The sequence below is a fragment of the Moschus berezovskii genome, chromosome 6 (genome assembly GCF_049115385.1).
Source record: "Moschus berezovskii isolate FMDL1 chromosome 6, NW_MosBer_1.0, whole genome shotgun sequence".
Lineage (NCBI taxonomy): Eukaryota > Metazoa > Chordata > Mammalia > Artiodactyla > Moschidae > Moschus > Moschus berezovskii.
Genome location: NC_142465.1, coordinates 35,809,423 through 35,815,504, shown reverse-complemented (window position 1 = coordinate 35,815,504; position 6,082 = coordinate 35,809,423).

Here is a 6,082-nt window from a genome sequence, read left to right as displayed (position 1 = left end):
CAAAGATGGGCACAATAAAGGACAGAAATTGTATGGAAAGCTGATCGCCGAAGAATTGATGCCTTTGAACTGTGGTGCTGGAGAAGACTCTTGAGAGTCCCTTAGACTGCAAGGAGATCCAACCAGTTCATTCTAAAGGAGATCAATCCTGGGTGTTCATTGGAAGGACTGATGCTAAAGCTGAAACTCCAATATTTTGGCCACCTCATGTGAAGAGTTGACTCACTGGAAAAGACTCTGATGCTGGGAAGGATTGGGGGCGGGAGGAGAAGGGGACGACAGAGAATGAGATGGCTGGATGGCATCACTGACTCAATAGACATGCGTTTGAGTGAACTCCAGGAGTTGGTGATGGACAGGGAGGCCTGGCGAGGTGTGATTCATGGTGTCGCAAAGAGTCGGACATGACTGACCGACTGAACTGAACTGACTGAATAGAAGCAGAAGATAATTAAGAAGAGGTGGCAAGAATACACACAAGAACTATACAAAAAACATCTTAATGACCCAGATAACCACGATGGTATGATCACTCACACCTGAGAGACAGACATCCTGGAATTCAAAGTCAAATCTTAGGAAGTATCACTACAAATAAAGCTAGTGGAGGTGATGGAATTTCAGCTGAGCTATCTCAAATCCTAAAAGATGATGCTGTGAAAGTGCTGCACTCAATATGCCAGCAAATCTGGAAAACTCAGCAGTGGCCACAGGACTGGAAAAGGTCAGTTTTCATTCCAATCCCAAAGAAAGGCAAAGAATGCTCAAACTACAGCACACTTGTACTGATCTCACATGCTAGCAAAGTAATGCTCAAAACTGAGAACTTAGATTTGGAAGTAACTTACGGGCTGGATATAGAAAAGGCAGAGGAACCAGAGATCAAATTGCCAGCATTTACTGGATCATAAAAAAAGCAAGAGAATTTCAAAAAACATGTACTTCTGCTTCATTGACTACATTAAAGCATTTGCCTGTGCGGATCACAACAAACTGGAAAATTCTTAAAGAGATGGGAATATCAACCACCTGACCTGCCTCCTGCAAAACCTGTATGCAGGTCAAGAAGCAACAGTTAGAACTGGCCATGGAACAATGGACTGGTTCCAAATTGGGAAAGGAGTACTGCTTATTTAACTTATATGCAAAGGACATCAGCCAAAATGCCAGGCTGGATGAAGCACAAGTTGGAATCAAGACTGCTGGGAGAAATATCAATAACCTCAGATATGTAGATGACACCTTCCTAAGGGCAGAAAGCAAAGAGGAACTAAAAAGCCTATTGATGAAAGTGAAAGAGGAGAATGAAAAAACTGGCTTAAAATTCAACATTCAAAAAATGAAGATCATGGCATCCGGTCTCATCACTTCATGAAAAAGAGATGGAGAAACAATGGAAACAGTGACAGATTTTATTTTCTTGGGCTCCAAAATCACTGCAATTGGTGACTGCAGCCATGAAATTTAAGACACTTGCTCCTTGAAAGAAAAGGCATGACAAACCTAGACAGCATACTAAAAGCAGAGACATTACTTTGCCAACAAAGGTCTGTGGAGTCAAAGCTATGGTTTTTCCAGTGGTCATGCGTGGTTGTTAGAGTTGGACCATAAAGAAGGCTGAGCACCAAAGAATTCATGCTCTTGAACTGTGGTGTTGAAGAAGACTCTTGAGAGTCCCTTGGAGTACATAGAGATCAAACACTTGCAAGGAGACTGCAGCACGCCAGGCTTCCCTGTCCTTCACCATCTCCCAGAGCTTGCTCAAACTCATATCCATTAAGTTGGTGATGCCATCGAACCATCTCATCCTTTGTCGTCCCTTTCTCCTCCTGCCTTCCATCTTTCCCAGCATAAGGGTCTTTTCTATGGGAAAGATGCCATAGAAAAAGAAAATTACAGGCCAACATCACAGATAAACATAGATGCAAAAATCCTCAACAAAATTCTAGCAAATAGAATCCAACAACATATTTTAAAAAATCATATATATGATCAAGTGGGCTTTATCCAGGGATTCAAGGATTCTTCAATTTCTACAAATCAATCAGTGTGATACACTATAGTAACAAATTGAAAGATAAAAACCATATGATTATTTCAATAGATACAGAGAATAGTTTTGACAAAAGTCAACACTCATTTATGATAAAAAAAAAAAAATAACTCTCCAGAAAGTAGGGATAGAACGAATTTACCTCAACATACAGTCCATGGGGTCGCTACTAGTTGGACACGACTGAGCGACTTCACTTTCACTTTTCACTTTCACACATTGGAGAAGGAAATGGCAACCCACTCCAGTGTTCTTGCCTGGAGAATCCCAGGGATGGCGGAGCCTGGTGGGCTGCCGTCTATGGGGTCGCACTGAGTCGGACACGACTGAAGCGACTTAGCAGCAGCAGCAGCAGCAGTAAAAGCAATATACCACAAACCCACAGCAAACATTATCCTCAGTGGTGAATAATTGAAAGCATTTCCTCTAAAATCAGGAAAAGACAAGGCGCCCATCTCACTCACTACTTTTCAACATAGTTTTGGTAGTCCTAGTCACTGCAATCAGAGAAGAAAAAGAACCAAAGGAATTCAGTTTGGAAAGGAAGAAGTAAAACTCTCACTGTTTGCAGATGACATGATCCTTTACATAGAAAACCCAAATATGCCACAGAAAACTGCTAGAGCTGATCAATGAATACAGTAAAGTCACAGGATATAAAATTAATATGCAGAAATCCCTTACATTTCTATACACTGATAATGAAAAAATAGAAACCAAAATTAAGGAAACAATCCCATTCATCATTGAAACAAAAAGAATAAAATATCTAGGAATAAATTTACCTAAAGAAACAAAAGATCTGCATACAGAAAACTATAAAAACACTTATGAAAGAAATCAAAGATGACACTAATAGATGGAGAAATATACCATGTTCTTGGATTGGAAGAATCAATATAGTGAAAATATCTATACTACCCTAGGCAATCTATAGATTCAGTGCAATCCCTAAAAATTACCAGCAGTATTTTTCACAGAACTAGAACAAATAATTTCACAATTTGTATGGAAACACAAAATATCCCGAATAACGAAAGCAGTCTTGAGAAAGAAAAATGGAACTGGAGGAATCAACCTTCCTGACTTCAGGCTATACTACAAAGCTAAAGTCATCAAGATAGTATGGTGCCTGCACAAAAACAGAAATACAGATCAATGGAACAAAACTGAAAGCCCAGAGATAAATCCATGCACCTATGGACACCTTATCTTTGACAACAGAGGCAAAAGTATACAATGGAGAAGATAGTATTTGCAACAAGTTGTGCCAGGAAAAATGGTCAACTACATGTAAAAGAATGAAATTAGAACACTTTCTATGCCATACACAAAAATAAATTCAAAATGGACTAAAGAACTAAATGTAAGCTCAGAAACTATAAAACTCTTAAGAGAGAAACATAGGCAGAACACTCAATGATATAAATCACAGCAAGATCCTCTATGTCCCACCTCCCAGAGTAATGGAAACAAAAACAAAAGTAAACAAGTGGAACCTAATTAAACTTAAAAGCTTTTGGACAATGAAGGAAAATATGAGCAAGGTGAAAGACAGCCCTCAGAATGGGAGAAAATAATAGCAAAGGAAGCAAATGTCAAAGAATTAATCTCCAAAACATACAAGCAGTTCATGCAGCTTAATAACAAAAATTAAACAACCCAACCAAAGAGTGAGCAGAACACCTAAACAGACAAGTCTTCAAAGAAGACATACAGATGGCTAATAAACACATGAAAAGACATTCAATATCAGTCATTATTCAGTTCAGTTCAGTTCAGTCACTCAGTCATGTCCGACTCTCCGCGACCCCATGAATCACAGCACGCCAGGCCTCCCTGTCCATCACCAACTCCCGGAGCTCACTCAAACTCATGTCCATCGAGTCGGTGATGCCATCCAGCCATCTCATTCTCGGTCGTCCCCTTCTTCTCCCGCCCCCAACCTTTCCCAGCATCAGAGTCTTTACCAGTGAGTCAACTCGTCGCATGAGGTGGCCAAAGTATTGCAGTTTCAGCTTCAGCATCAGTCCCTCCAATGAACACCCAGGATCGATCTCCCTTAGAATGGACTGGTTGGATCTCCTTGCGGTACAAGGGACTCTCAAGAGTCTGGGAAATGCAAATCAAAGCCATAGTGAGGAATCATCTCACACTGGCCAGAATGGTCATCATCAAAAAGTATACAAACAATAAATGCTGGAGAGGGTGTGCAGAAAAGGGAACCCTCTTACACTGCTGGTGGGAATGCAAACTGATACAACCACTATGGAGAACAGTATGGAGATTCCTTTAAAAACTATGAATAAAACCACCATATGACCCAGCTATCCCACTACTGGGCATATACCCTGAGGAAACCAGAACTGAAAAAGACACATGTACCCCAATGTTCACTGCAGCATCATATCTACAATAGCTAGGACATGGAAGCAACCTAGATGTCCATCAGATGAATTGATAAGGAAGTCTGGTACATATACACAATGGAATATGACTCAGCTATAAAAAGGAACACATTCTAGTCAGTTCTCATGAATGGATGAACATAGAGCCTATTATACAGAGTGAAGTAAATAGAAAGAGAAAGGCAAATACCATATATTCACACATCTATATGGAATCTTGAAAGATGGTACCAACGATCATACACGCAGGGCAGCAAAGGAGACACAGACATAAAGAACAGGCTTTTGGACTCGGTGGGAAAAGGAGTTGTTCAGTCGCTCAGTCATGTCTGACTCTTTGAGACCCCCAGCAGGCTTCCCTGTCCTTCACCATCTCCTGGAGCTTGCTCAAACTCATGTCCATTGAGTCGATGATACCATCCAACCATCTCATCCTCTGTTGTTCCCTTCTCCTCCCGCCTTCAATCTTTCCCAGCACCAGGGTCTTTTCAAATGAGTTAGCTCTTCACATCAGGTGGCCAAAGTACTGAAGCTTCAGCTTCAGCATCAGTCCTTCCGATGAATATTCAGGTTTGATTTCCTTTAGGATTGACTGGTTTGATCTCCTTGCAATCCAAGAGACTCTCAAGAATCTTTTCCAATACCACAGTTCAAAAGCATCAATTCTTCGGTGCTCAGCCTTCTTTATGGTCCAACTCTCACATCCATACATGACTACTGGAAAAATCATAGCTTTGACTATATGGATCTTTGTTGGCAAGTAATGTCTCTGCTTTTTAACACACTGTCTAGGTTTGTCAACCTAACTTTCCTTCCAAAGAACAAACATCTTTTAATTTCTTGACTGTGGTTATGGTCCGCAGCAATTTTGGAGCCCAAGAAAAGAAAATCTGTCACTGTTCCCATTGTTTCCCATTTATTTTCCACGAAGTGATGGGACCAGAGGCCATGATTTTACTTTTTTGAATGCTGAGCTTTAAGGGGCTTCCCTGGTTGCTCAGAAGTAAAGAATTTGCTTGCAGTGCAGAAGACCCGGGTTCAAGACCTCCTGGAAAGGTCAGCCTTCTTTATGGTGCTCAGCTTTCTTTACAGTCCAACTCTCATATCCATACATGACTACTGGGAAAAACCATAGCTTTGACTAGATGGACCTTTGTTGGCAAAGTAATGTCTCTTCTTTTTAATATGCTGTTTAGGTTTGTCATAGCTGTCCTTCCAAGGACTGTGGTTACTGTCCATAGTGATTTTGGAGGTCAAGAAAAGAAAATCTGTCATTATTTCCACTTTTTCCCCATATATTTGCCATGAAGTAATGGGACCAGATGCCATGATGTTAGTTTTGTGAATATTGTTTTAAGCCAAGTTTTTTCACTCTTTTCTTTTACCTTTATCAAGAAATTCTTTATTTCCTCTTTACTTTCTGCCATTAGGGTGGTATCATCTGTGTATTTGAAGTTGTTGACATTTCTTCCGGCAATCTTGAGCCTAGCTTGAGATTTATCCAGCCTGGCACTTTCCATGATGTACTCTGCATAGAAGTTAAATAAGCAGGGTGACAATATACAGCCTTGATGTACTCCTTTCCCAACTGGGAACCAGTCCATTGTTCCACGTCTGGTTC